The 14,582-nt window shown below is 28.5% G+C and overlaps 1 pseudogene; it reads right to left on the bottom strand.

The window, feature by feature from the left end:
• Positions 1-293: 293 nt before the first annotated feature.
• The window catches only part of LOC125861588 (uncharacterized), a 29,150-nt pseudogene continuing 14,861 nt past the window's right edge, over positions 294-14,582 (bottom strand).

Here is a 14,582-nt window from a genome sequence, read left to right as displayed (position 1 = left end):
TTAGGTGAAATATCCACTAAAGGTGGAATTTCGAAGGACCAAAATAGATAAAGAGAACATCTTATGTATTAGTGTTAAGTGTGCTAGTCCAATTTCAAACTTTGCATGATTATTGCCCATCAAACGTACTAGTTAATCAGTTAAATTTTAGCTAAAGATAATTAAAAATCGTTCTCGTTCATTAAAAAGGTGAAAGAAGAAACAAGTAAGATGATTGTTTAAATCATGACACATATAGAAGAGATTCAAGAGAAGACAACTTAGTTAAGAAACACACCCAAAAAAATATTCTTTTAGGCCTCAGTTGCATTTATAACAAGCATTGCAATATTCTCTCGGTAGGCACCAAAACTGTCAAGATTCCTGATTTTGGGCTCTCCATGACTTTGGAACAGGGCATGAACCATTGACAAGGACTTATCATGGAACAGAAAGGTATATGGCACCTAAATCCATGAGGAAAACATAAGTTGTAAAATATCCGAAAGCATGTTTTTGCCTCTCCATTTGAGAACCCCCTCCAGGTGTCATGAGAGGTAATTAATTTTTTTTACCAACTATTATGAAGATACATACTCAAATGTCAACAAAGCATATATATTCTTACACTGCAAAGTGATTTCATTCAAAATAGAAAGACGGTTCTCATTCATAAAAATGAATATCAACTTTAATTCATTGTAAAAGCAAAAAGGGGAACTCATTTATCAAGATTTGTAATGATTCCATATGGTTAACTATGATAATGAACAACTCGAATATTGCATTGGCCACAAATTCCCTTGTTGCTATTTTTTGTCATCTTATACTAATCTGGTAGCTCTCGAGACAACAATGTTCAGCGCTCCTTCATTTTCTCCGGCTATCATGGCTATCTCATTTCAACCTCATTCTGACATCTCCCCCCAATCATGTCTATCTCCATATCAATCACTTTGTTGCTTTCCCCTTCAGCACAGTTGTCTGTATCCTGTCTCATGCGGTAAAATAATCCCCATAGAAAGTGCTCGTTGTTCCATCCTACAAAAACATCATAAAGGTGAGATGTATTGAAAGGGAATAAGAAAATGAGAAAATAACATAAAGATTATAAATGTACTTTGAGAATCACTGCACAAGGTTGTGGATGCAAGAATAAACAACTCAACATCATTGATAAGAGTTCTCATCACCAAATCCTTGTTGTGCATGAACTCCACCAAATCAATATATCTCCCAGACCTACATATAACAAAAAATGCAAATCAATTTCTAGTAAAAACAATTATGGGCAAAGGGCGCACTTTTACTTTGCAACCCTTATCCCTTTTCAGATAATTATATAGGGTAGAATCTAACCTTTTTCTCTCACTTCCGAAGAAATACAGTCCTATGTCTTCTTTACCTGGACAATGATTGTCGAATAAACTTGGCCAGATAGCCCCACGCGGAACTAGTTCAAGTTTAAGAGTATCGGGCAATAGTCCTGAGAGCTCATACACTTTACGTCTAACTTTGCAAGGAGGATGAGCTTGGATACAACAATTGAATATCCCGGGTGCAAGTTCTAGAGCACCTAAGATGTCAACACTTCCCCTAAGATGCAAAAATATAAAATAAGAAAGACTAATTATTATAGGGAAGCGAAGTTGAGTGGTGAAAATTCTTCAAGTAAAAAAATGATCTTCAATATATATGTAGTCTATAAAATAATTAAAGGGAAACTTCTCTGCTTTTTGATGCCTAACGAAAGCATATTCGAGTTTCAAGGACACAAAAAGATCCATGTAGCAATTTCTCAGACACAAAAACATAAACAGAAAGTTTCACATAAAGCTAAACGTTGTTTTTCACTATAAATTTCATGAAGTTACAGAATTGAAAAAAATAAATAGAAAACAAACAATGTATGATTCACACATAACCTACTCAACTACAATTTCTTGTTTCCCATATCTGAAAACATGAAATGGTCCATATTCCATAATACAATGACATAGAGTGGCAACAACTTCAAATCCTCAAGGAATTTATACATAATAGGAATCAAGTTTACTACCATCTCACTAAACATTATCCATTCAAAGTATCATTATGTCACAACTCGCAACTATGTATGAGCAGAACTCTTTTCTATAGTAAGGCATATATTCTATGGTGCCCTATTCATTTTTAGTGATACTAATGGCTTCCCTAGGTACCCATTAATTTTATGGGCAACCTAGCAAAAAAAGAAAAAGCTAGCATGCAAAAACAGAGATGAGCTGAATTTAAACATTTTTGGAGCTCAGTGTACCCTGTGATAACATATGTTAGTAATTAATGTGCATTTATGAAGGGTACTTACTTCCAAGAAGGAACTAGAGCAGAATCACAAGGGTGTGTCGTAGGTGAATTCATCATTCGACTCTCGTTCACAACATTGGGAGTCCTATGCTCAAGAATGGTAGAGGCACCCGGACCTAAAAAAATAGGCTACATCAAATTGAATAGAACTATAGAAGTAACTTATTTTTTCTATGAAAGCTTTACAAATATTGACAATGTAACAAAAATCATTTTGAAAGATAATATCAACATCATTGAAAAAGTAATAATTAGAGTATATGATAGAAAATAAAATTTCTGAAGAATAGAGGTATAAGAAGAGGACAAATCAAACCAAGTAAATGAATACAAAAGATGATGTGAACACTTAACCTTTAGGCTTGCTAAATTTTCGGGATTTGGTTGAGACAACTCTTGAGGGGATAATATTTGTTGGCGGTGATCCATATTTCTTGATACGTGATGACAAACCAAGTGCTTCTTCAACAGGTAGATATCTCGTTTTCCCCATCCGTACCTCTTTTTCCCAATTAATATGTTGCCTCCGAGGAAACTTATTATGTTTCTTTGGTTGTACAGTACTCTGACAAATCTTTGTAGAGGCATGTAACTTGGATTCCTTAAAACACTCATTTTCTAGTCCACGTGGTGAAAATATTACCCCCTTTCGAATATCACATTCTTCACAACACCAATCCACTGGTGCATCTTCCCAATAGCCCATAACACAATATCTGAAAGGAAGAGAAAAATAATTATTTTTTAGAACAAGAAGATGACTATGTATGCATAAAAGATACACACAATATTTAAGAATTAAATGCCACAACATGCTAATGAAAGAATAGATTATACTAATATTTGCATTGGAACTAGTTCTACCTATATGCATGTAGCAGGAACTAACAACCTACATATAAATGCTACTACTAATTAGATGCTTATAGCAAGAGCTAGCAACCTACAACCTATGGCTACTTAAGCCTTTATAAATAAATTACCTTTTGAAACCTAAGCAAAAAAATCAGTGTATCCTTTAGGTGGATCCCAATATCCAATACTATTAGTATCGACAGTTGTAAAAAATGCCAGAAAGATTAGAAAACTCGAAGAAGTACTTACTCTCCCTAAGAGGTAATATCACTTCAATTTAGTCTTTTAATTCTATTCCACTTTTCATTCCTATTTAAAATTCCAAAAAAGGGGACAAAGTACGTTGGTAATCTAACTAGAAATTTTCTTCGAGAGAAGTAGGCCCTTGTGTGAAAAGATCAGTTTTCCCTTAGAAACGACAAGTCAACCAAAATAGAAGGGGTATAGGATTGGGACAATGTTTAAAGTTTACAAAGAACATATATATATGCACAAGGTGGTGAAGCAAGTACGAATCAGAGAGTCATGACTTTCAGCTCACCTGACTGCCCTTTCATGTTAAAAAGAGAGAGAGAACTTACTGGTGCACGTCAACATTCTTACACTGATAGCAGGTAATAATTGCTTCTTGAATACCTAAATCACCGCAAATTTCACAAATTTGTTTCTGCAAGTTCATAAGAAAAGACAAGAAATTCAGAACCAACATTACCATATGAATAGAATGAAGAATGAGAAAACAAAATGTCATTAGTTACACAAAGGTAAATCATAATAAGCAAAATCATGTTTTCATCCCCTTTTTATTTGCTCACATGCTTATATATGTAATAAATCCACTTTTGCAACAGACACATATCCAGTACATTTCAAGTATTATCCTCAACATATTCTTTTGGAAAGAAAATGGGGGGCTTTTAGAGCAACAAACACAACTTGTTGGAGTTAAAGCATAAATCTTGATGCACAAAATAAATCTCTCCAGACTATTTGTCTATCTAAGACAATATGATCATATAATCTTTATAAAAAGAAAAGAAAAAAAACACAACCATAATGCAGTATGAATTGATGTTAAACTATTTTCGACCTAAATTTCTAACAAATTAGTAAGCTGACTTTGGAGTAAAGCAAACATCCTTAGTACTGAAAGAGCAACACAAGATCCTAATACGTGGGACAATTGAACTACACACAAAATAATTAGGAAAAAACACCTAACAAACAACAATGTATTGATAAAATCAAAGTTATTAATAGTTATGGAATGGTGATATGTATGTCTCTTAATGATATAGAAGATATTATTATAGATAAAACTTGTATAGAATTCAAACTTCTGATAAAAGGAAATCATACTAGACAAACTTACGTTAGAGTCTAGAACTTTAATTTAGAAGTCAATATTGCCTATTCGAAGTATGTGCAATAAGTTGGTCCTATTACAACTTATATTATTCATATTTGGGTCACCTCATCACAAAAGTACTATTTCACATGTACTTACTTCTCTTTTGTCAAGCACTGCATCTCTTTTGTGATGCATGTATGAACCCTTAGGGCGGCACTGATCCTTGCTAGGCACGCTGCGCATTTCATTGGCTTGTGGTAAACCCTATTTATTATTGAGGCACGTTTACTTATGAAGTAACATTTCTATATTTTGAGCATAGTTAGGGACTTGTATCATATGTGATTTTGAAGTTCCATAAATATCATACTCATGTCATGTTTTATTTTGTAAAATTCTTATTGTAGCCTTGCTTTTGTGACTTTATTGTTTTTTTTTTTATTTTAACTTTTCAGTGAATGAATTACTCAATACTTTATTAGATGCTTTGCCTTTCTCTTATATGTACCTATCATGTTCATAAGTGGTATTAGAGAACTAGGATTTGTTGATGATCATATATATAATTGAGAGTTTATACATACATTTAAGAAGTTATATCTTTGTTCCAATTTATGTTAAATTTCATGTGTCAAATAAGTAAGTGATGAGCAAGAAATGGAAGACTTGAGTACTGATGATACCGCCCATTGGGTAAGATTATGAAGTGTTTGTTAGTAAGGAACGATACTCAAGAATGAAATTGAAAATGTAATGAGGGGCCAAGGAGGAGGTATTTAATGGCTTAGTCCGCTAATGATATTGTTCACTTTTGGGCCTATGCGCCCATAAATTTATAATGTGTCACTGTGGTGCCACTATATATATATATATATATATATATATATATATCTTGTGAAACTTTCTATCGATATTTACTTCTACTTCTGATATTCCATATTATCCTTCATTTTAAGTGTTTGACACTCTTTTATTTTTATTTTATAATCATAGTGTCTCAACCAACTTAAACAAGCTAAGTATTGAGTTTTATCCATCCTTTAAGAAGCTATTAATAGAGTATTAATTTAAATTAGTTTATGCACCTCTTTAAGCATTTTAATTAGCTAATACACTATCAATTTGAACAATAAGTATATTTTGCAATAAATTCAATTTGATGAAACAATAATTATTAATTTTTTTACAATACACATTTTTGCCAGATATCCTTTAATTTCAACTCAAAACTAGAAAAAGACATTTTAAAAATGCTACACAAAAGATAAGTTTTAGCAACACTGANAAAAAAATTCTTTTAGACATTTTTAGGGAAAGAAAAAAAACGCTATAAAAATAAAAATGACTGAAGAATCGCATAAACATTAGCTATGGAAAAATACAAACATTAGTTGTTTTACCATGTTGGGCTGATGAATGTTGTTTGGTTCCTTTTGCATCAGAGAATGAGTGGTCAGTTGAGTTCTACGGCGGCACACCAGCAAACAAAGAAAAAAGGTCCCAAACGGTCCTATTCAGCAAACAATTTGTACGTTTTGCTATTATTTTCTACTCCCGTTTACTTGTTACATATAAATTTGAAATATTCAGACATAATTATTTTACAAGACTATCTCAATTAATTAATGTTTAATGGAGTATCAGGTTTTGAAAAATAATTTGGTCAATGAAGAATTAATGCTGAAATTAAGACATAGAAAAATGTAATTATTTTTCTTTATTTGTTAAAATTGAAAAATAAAATAAAAATTTATTTTTGAAATCTTAAACAAATATAAACAAAGTGAAAACATAATCACTTGGGGCAACACCGCAATGGGTCCCAAAAAAATAAAAGATGACTCATATTTTGGCATTTTAGCTCTAAATATGAGGAGTTTATGTATTCTGTATGTTAGTATAAAATTGTTGATTTATATGATTAAGAAGTCAAAGCCAAAACTTCAGTATGAGGAAAAAGTTAGGGTGTGTTTGGAATTAAGGAAAATATACTCCACAAAAAATATTTTATTAAAAATCCATACGCGTAAGTGGTCATATCAATGATTTCATGAAATGGTCTTCTGTATCATCATAGGTCCGACTCAATAATCGTTTTTGTATCAAATTGGACCTATACATATTTCAATCTCAGATTTACGTGGTCCACATCAATATATCATAATTCAATCTTCAATCCTTCCCAACTTAATTCCATAACATCACACATCAATATATCATATTTCATTCTTAGCTATTTATCGCATATTATTTTTGTAAATACGATAGATCTTATATATTGACTAATGTGTTTATATATAGAGCTTATATTTGCATTCAGAAAAATAATAATGCAAAAATGATTACAAATATAATCTGTTAGTCTAAAATATTTTTTTTATAAACTAAATATATGTTTATCTATATATACACAACCATATGTCAATATATATATAGGAACTAATGGTATGTCAATAATGTGTAACATAATTTTTTTAAAAAAATTACAAACTCAAACTAATCATACAAAGAATAATAAAAGTATGGCCTGCCAAGTAAAGGTTCATAGATAAAAAGATGAAACAAAAAAACCTATCCATAGGATGACTATTGAGCGATGCAAGTGTGGGTTTAAACTAATGTGGGATGAAGTGGAGCGAGTTAAAATCTTTTCGAATTTTTCCCGTAACTATACCTCCCGCACTGCTTTCATCCCTACATATCTAATTAAAATCATCACCTTCAGCAACACATTGAAGATGAATAGTAAAGATTCACACAAAAATTAAAGAACAATTAATTTGGAGAAGGAAAGAATTAAAAGAAATTGTTGTTCTAGCAGAAAAAATAGGGAGGGAATATATATATATATATATATATATATAACATCATATGGCGAGAGAGAATACATATTTTAAAACGCAAAAGAAATAAATAAAGAGAAACCTCCATAGAACTTTCATGTAAATTTCAAACATATTCTCCAAAAAAAATGTTAGAGAAGAAAGGAAAGCAAAAAATAAAAACAAGGAAAAAACTACGAAAATGAATTTTTTTTTACCATACTAAAGCATTCTTGGGAAATGAAAACTATTCTCAACATTTATATAGTTTCATTTTGATGATTTTTGTACTTCATTTCCATATATCTAATAATTATAAATTCGTCTTTATTTTACTATTTAAAATACAACTTTTTAAAATGTACAATCTTTTTGTATTAAAAAATATAAGTTGACTAAATTAATGGTTAATGGCGAAATTAAATAAGTTTCAGTTATATGGAAGATGAAATGTGAGAAGTTTGATATTATAAATATAATATAGTTTCATATATCTTTAGCATGTAATAAAGTTAGGACATGTTTTGTAAATAAATTCTATAATTCATCATTAATATAATTTCAATTCCAACCTACACATCATTTATTGAAAATTAGACATTTAATTTGATTTTGATTTTTTTGTATTAATATTTTATTAAAAATTTAATTACATTTTAATTTACTATAGGGGCAAAATCATAATTCAACTTTGAAGTTAGGAACTTCCCACTTATAATAATACTAGTTCTCGGACAACGCACATGTACCCTATCTAAATTGGCAAAAATTGTTTCAAATTATCATTGTATAAAAAATAGTTTTATAATTAAATTACATGAATATCGTTCATTTTCAAACAAATTAGTTCAAATATTTGGAATCTACTCTTGGATACCAATAGCAAATTAAAATATGACAGCAAAGCATCTCTTCTCCAAATAAATAAAAGATGAGAATATTTAGTAATTTAAAATACTATAATCATAAACACAAATTAATATATGTATATTCTTATCTCAGATGTTAATTAGCTGCAAGACAAAGTTAAGAGAAAAGAAGAAAGATGAAAATGAAAAGAATTTGTAGCCATTTCGTAGAGTTAATTAAAATAAAATGAAGGCTACAATCAATAGTCAATATTATTAAGGGATCATATCAAGTATTGAATCCTACCAAATTAATTTTTTTTAAAATGAGCTTAGAATACAGAAACATAACATCAATGGAGTGACAACTTAAAATATGAAACGATATCAAAAGTTGAAAAATTGAATTTGCATTTTTCAAAATGAGACAAAATGAAAAATAAAATAAGGATAAACATTTATATCATTATTACTTCCATGAATTAAATAAGTTATAAATAATTTAATTATATGTTACTTTGTCCATCTCAAATTATTCACCTTGTTTCAATCTTGTTCACCCCTTTAGATTAAAATTGATAAAAAAAATATAGTTTTATACATTCTATTTTACACTCTCTTTACAAAAATAAACATATATAAGTAATAAAATCATAAGAACAAATTGAATAACTTTAATTATCAAATAATAGTACAATAATTTAATCTTAAAAAGTTCAAGTAAATTATAATTTATTTTTTTTACAAATTACATCACAAAAGTATATTAGCAAATGAAAGTGTCATGATCTTATATTTTGATGCATAACCCTTTATTTTACATTCAATGAAGAAAAACTGTGTACTAAAAAAAAGCATATCTAATTGATTTTTGTACATATGATGATGTTTCCTTCCAAAAGATCATTCACCTTTGTTCTTAAAAAAAAAGAGAAAAAAGAATGTTTTGTTCATTCCTAAAGAAGTTGATCCCCCAAATCTTAGCTTGCCCATTCCTTGTATACCACATGATATTGTTTACTCCAATATTTTTCATATTTGTAGATGAAAAGTCTAGGGATAATCCAAAAATTATAAGAGAATGTGTATAGTCAAGAGTTAGATAAGTGCAAATCATGAAATAAATGCATGAAAATATTAACAATTTTTCTTGAAAACGTGACTTTTTTCTAATACACGAACCATATAAAATTGTTTGTAAATTTCAAAATAACCTTTGAAATTTCTAAAAAAGATCTGTTATTAATTTTTTTGTGCATTAAAACATTAATGTTTGCGTAATAATTTAATTTCTAAGCTTAAATTATTAGAGGAACAATATTAATTTAATGAATGAAAAATGGTTATTTAATTTTTTTGAAACATTTAATATTTAATTAATTAGTTTTTAATATAAAAATAATTTAGTGTAGGGGTAAAATGATAATTCAACTTTGCACTTTGGTGCTTCCTACTTTTAATATAATATGATATATGATATGCTGATATGATATATGATGATGATATTAATAGTTGTATATATTTTTGTCGCGTAATGTATATGTTATTCTCGCATATTTTAAGTCACGAGTAATGTGTAAGTTGAGAAAAAAATTTTGTTTTCTTAATTTATCTTGATTACAACAAGTTTTCAGACTTCTTACTTTGCGTTTACTTCTTGTATTATTACATAAACATGGCCCTTAACTTGGCTTTAGTGGACAATAATGCCCTCCAACTTTGAGTATGTCACGACCCGAGCCTACACCCTGGACGTGGCCGGCACTCGAGAACCATTGTTAGCCCTCAAGCGAACACTCATCCTGGTTGACTACAAGCGGAAGACTAACTCAAACATACATAAGCATCAAATTGTAAGAAACGTTTAATAACAATTTACTAAATCTCAAAATTTTGCTGAATACACTAAGTATGAAACATAAGTTTTAAATAAAATATCTGAAACTAAAAGACTCTCCAAAACTGTCTATCTATGAAGCTTCTACTATATATAGATGAGTGTCGGGACAAGAACCACGATTACTCAAAATGCTAGTAATACTAACAACTCATAAAGCTAGAGTCCTTCGGAAGCAAGGATACCTCACTCGAAAGCTGACGAGCGGATGAAGTGATCTCAACAGAACCTTGTTAAGGATCCTAAGAACTTGTATCTGCATCATTAAAAGATATAGGTCAAATGACATCAGTACATTGAATGTATGAGGATGTAATATAGCTGAATAATAAATAACTAAATGAAAGGACTGCAATAGATACAGATATATGCTCGACTGAATGTAAAGAAATAAAGTAGTGAAATCATTAAAACTTTACAAAAATACTTACTCATCTCTGAATTCAACATACTAAGTGATATAATAAAAATTTCTAGGCGGAGTTGGTAACTGAGGAATTCATAGTGTAGTAGGTGGTAGTGTCGAATTCATATACTTTTTAAGAAGAATTATTTTTGGTAGGTGAGGAATACTTTTGGTAGGTGAGGAGTTCATGCTTTTATGTTTTTACAATGTTAATTTTTACTAAAGCTTTTATTGTAATATTTTTTGGCTAAGTGTTTTAATCTTGATATTTCTTTAATATTATTTATGATATATTCTAGGTATAACATATCTTGGGTTCTTTGGTACATATATAAATTTTCTTCCATTAATTGTTCCAATAGTTTTATATCTTACATAGATTCTGTCCAATATTGTAAATATTCGTAGTTCATTTTAGTCTGAATTTATTTCTAAATCGTACCATTCTAATCTTTCGTAGTCTAAATCATGTAGGTCTATTTCATACCATTGTTGGTTCAATATATCTTCTGATTCGATATCATTAAATATTTTTTCCTATATGATTCTTCTTAATTCGATTATTTTTATATCTTTAAGTATATATAAGATTAAAGTTTCATAGTTTTTTATCATTTCATCATGAAAGTATGTAGTCATGTTCTTTATCATGCAGATTTTTTATTTCAAATTATTCATTCCTATCATATTCATAATTGATTAAATTCATATTAGCTCATTATGAACTAGATTATCTTTATCATGTTTCCCTGTCACTACTAGCATCGTACTTTAGTGGATACTTCTTTTTTATCAGCGCCTCAACTTTGTTTACTCTCCTAAACGACTTTCCTCGCCTACCGATTTCAACATTAGGATGACATAGTATAAAAGTTTTCTCCCTGTTTCCAGTGTGCTAATAAACTAGAAATCATGATTAAAATAATTCTAATACATAATAACTAACATAAATTTATTCAATCATATATATGATATTCAGGAATATATGAAATTAGTTATGCGTATTTTTTGAACAATATACCTTTGTCTAAAAGCAGGATTTATTTTGGCAGAGTTATTAGCTAGATATTGCAAGCTAATTGGTCACAAATATCCTGACCACATGTGTTCAAAATGCAACGGAGAAGATAACATAATTCCAGATGTCGATTTAGAGTAAAAGAAGACGATGAAGATAAAAAGCAGACAGACAAGATAAGATATGGACAAGATAAAAAGAAGATAAGATATAAGATGGCAGACAAAATAAACGTGAATAGATAGATATATGTAATGTAAAACACTTTGCAAGGTGTAAAGTAGAAATAGTATTTTGCAAGGTGTAAAGTAGGAATAGTAAAAATAGTAGGTGGACATTAAAGTAAGTAGTAAAAGTCATAAAATAGGTATGGTATGTCATAATATGTCATAAGGTAGATATATATTAGTCATAAAGTAGTATAGTACGTGATATGGTATTAGAACTATGGATAATAAGAAACATGGTAATAAACATACTAGTAGAAAATTGTATCAGAGCTATGGATAATAAGAAACATGGTAAGAAACATACTAGTAAAAAAATGGTATCAGAGCTATGGATAATAAGAAACATGGTAAGAAACATATTAGTAGAAAATTAAGAAAAATAAGAATAAAATTAAACAAATTATATCCGGAATATAAACAACTTAATATCACAAAAACTGATACAGAAAAATTATATCAATTAATAAATAATATATCTAAAATAGAATATAAATATATTTAATATTTAAAGATACAATGAATAGCGAGAATAATGAATATAAAAAAAACTTACTGAAATAATTATAGCGAAAAGGCAAGAATTAGAACATAGGCAGAATAGACTTAATAATAACATATTCGCAGGAATTTGTAAAAAATCTATAATAGCACAAAGAAAGACTATTTTATATCTAGAAATACAAATAAATAACTTAGAATATGAACTACAACATAATTTATTAATGAATAAAGAAGAATATGCAATAGATGAAAAAACATACGAAAACTATGACAGATTAAAAATAAAGATAATATTTTCTAATCTAGGAAGAAGATATAAGAAAATAGGTGACAATTTAAGTTTAATGTTAGAAAAAGAAACGGTAAAATTAGAAGATAGTTTAACTGCTAATAAGAATAACAAAAGAAAATGAAGAAATAGATAGAAAAACGAAAACTGAAAAAATAAAACAAAAAGCAAAAAAGGAAGAACAGCAATTAGAAGAAGTAAAAAAATACTAAAATAATAGAGCTAGAAAAAGAGCTAGCAATATTAAAAGAAATGTATGAAATTAAACAAAAAGAAAAAGAACAAAAAACAAAATTAGCAAATGAGATAATTAAATTTAAAGAAAAATTGCAATTACAAGATGAATTAGAAGAAAAAGAATAAAATAGTCAAGATAATCTACCTGAAATAAGAGTTGATGAAATAAACGACGATGATCTAGAACAGCATTCGGAAACAAGCGAAACATATACAGAACTTTTATCAAACATAGATAATACAAATAATTTAGAAGTAAATACATAAGACGTAGACATGGACGAAAAATCTAGCACATCAGGAGTAAAAAATTCAAAAAAATTTAATCCAAAATATTATAATAAAAACTACGAACAATATGATAGAGAAAAAATTATATGGGATAAAAGATTAAATAAAAAATGGACACCTAAACCAATAACTGAACGACATGATTTTTTAGATTTAGACTGTGTAGCAGATATAAATAAAACAATCCAATTATGGATGGGATACATATCAAAACAATTATAGATAACAAGATAGTAATAAGAGAGGCACCAGGATACATAGAAAGAACACTTATAGGAACAGTAAAATTATGGCTACAAAATTTAACAAGTGAAAGCTTAACAACTTTAAGAAGTAATAAAAAATTCGATGGGGGAATAGCTACTACATCTATGGAAATACTATATAAATACGAAATAGCTATAAGAAATGAATTTAGTAGTATGACAACAGAGGTAGAAGAACAAAATAAAGAAAAAATCATAAATCGGAATCTAATGACAAAATTAGCAATATGTAATATGTGTTACATAGATGAATATACATGTGCATTTAGAGAATACTATTATAAAGGAACATATAGCACAGAAGAAAGTAAAGAAATAAGAAAAATATATTTTACAAAATTACCAGAACCTTTTAATTCAAAAATAATAAAAAGTTGTAATGAAGCAGAATTAACGGATACCTTAGGAGCTAGAATGAAATTCTTGCAACGATGGTTTATGGAACTATGTGAAAAACATAAAGAAGAAATAAAAATGGAAAAAATATTAGTAAAAAACTTGGCATGTTGGAAAAATAAAACAACACCTCAATTTGGTTGTACGGATAGGTATTATAAAAATAGAAAGAAATATAATAAAAAATACAGATCAAAATATAAATATAAAAAACCAAGAAGAAGATACTATGTAAAAAACTACATAACCAAAAGACCATATAGACCAAAAAGAAAACTAACGGAATGTATTTGTTATAATTGTGGAAAATTAGGACATATAGCTAGAGATTGTAAATTACCTAAAAATCCAAAGAAAAAACAAATATCAGAAATAATAATAGACGATGAAAAATATATACAAATAGAGTATGTAGATTATGAATTAGAAAGCAATGATAGTATATATGAATTATCGAAAAATGAAATGGAAAATAATCCAGTAATAGAATAAGATAATGAATACGATATCAATGACTGAAAAAGATATACAAATAATAACTAAAGAAAAATATCAAGATGAAGAATCGGCAGAACAAAAAATAATATTTGATAATAATATATTTGAACAAATAAAAGGAAAAGAATTAGACCTAAGCGTAGCAAAAATATTCGAAATACCAACAATAAGATATTGGTTTAAACGACAAAAAGAAGAATATTACGTAGTAAGTCAAAGAGAACATATCATAGATTGCAAATACAATAAAGGAAAGACCAAAATACCAATAATAAATAAACGAATAATAAATAAAGAAATACAAGATATTAAGGCTAAAAATCCAATTAAATATGTACATTTAGGAGGAACA

This window comes from Solanum stenotomum, chromosome 4 (assembly GCF_019186545.1).
Source record: "Solanum stenotomum isolate F172 chromosome 4, ASM1918654v1, whole genome shotgun sequence".
Classification (NCBI taxonomy): domain Eukaryota; kingdom Viridiplantae; phylum Streptophyta; class Magnoliopsida; order Solanales; family Solanaceae; genus Solanum; species Solanum stenotomum.
The sequence above is the reverse complement of the archived record's forward strand: the minus strand, read 5'-3'. Positions and strand labels throughout refer to the sequence as shown.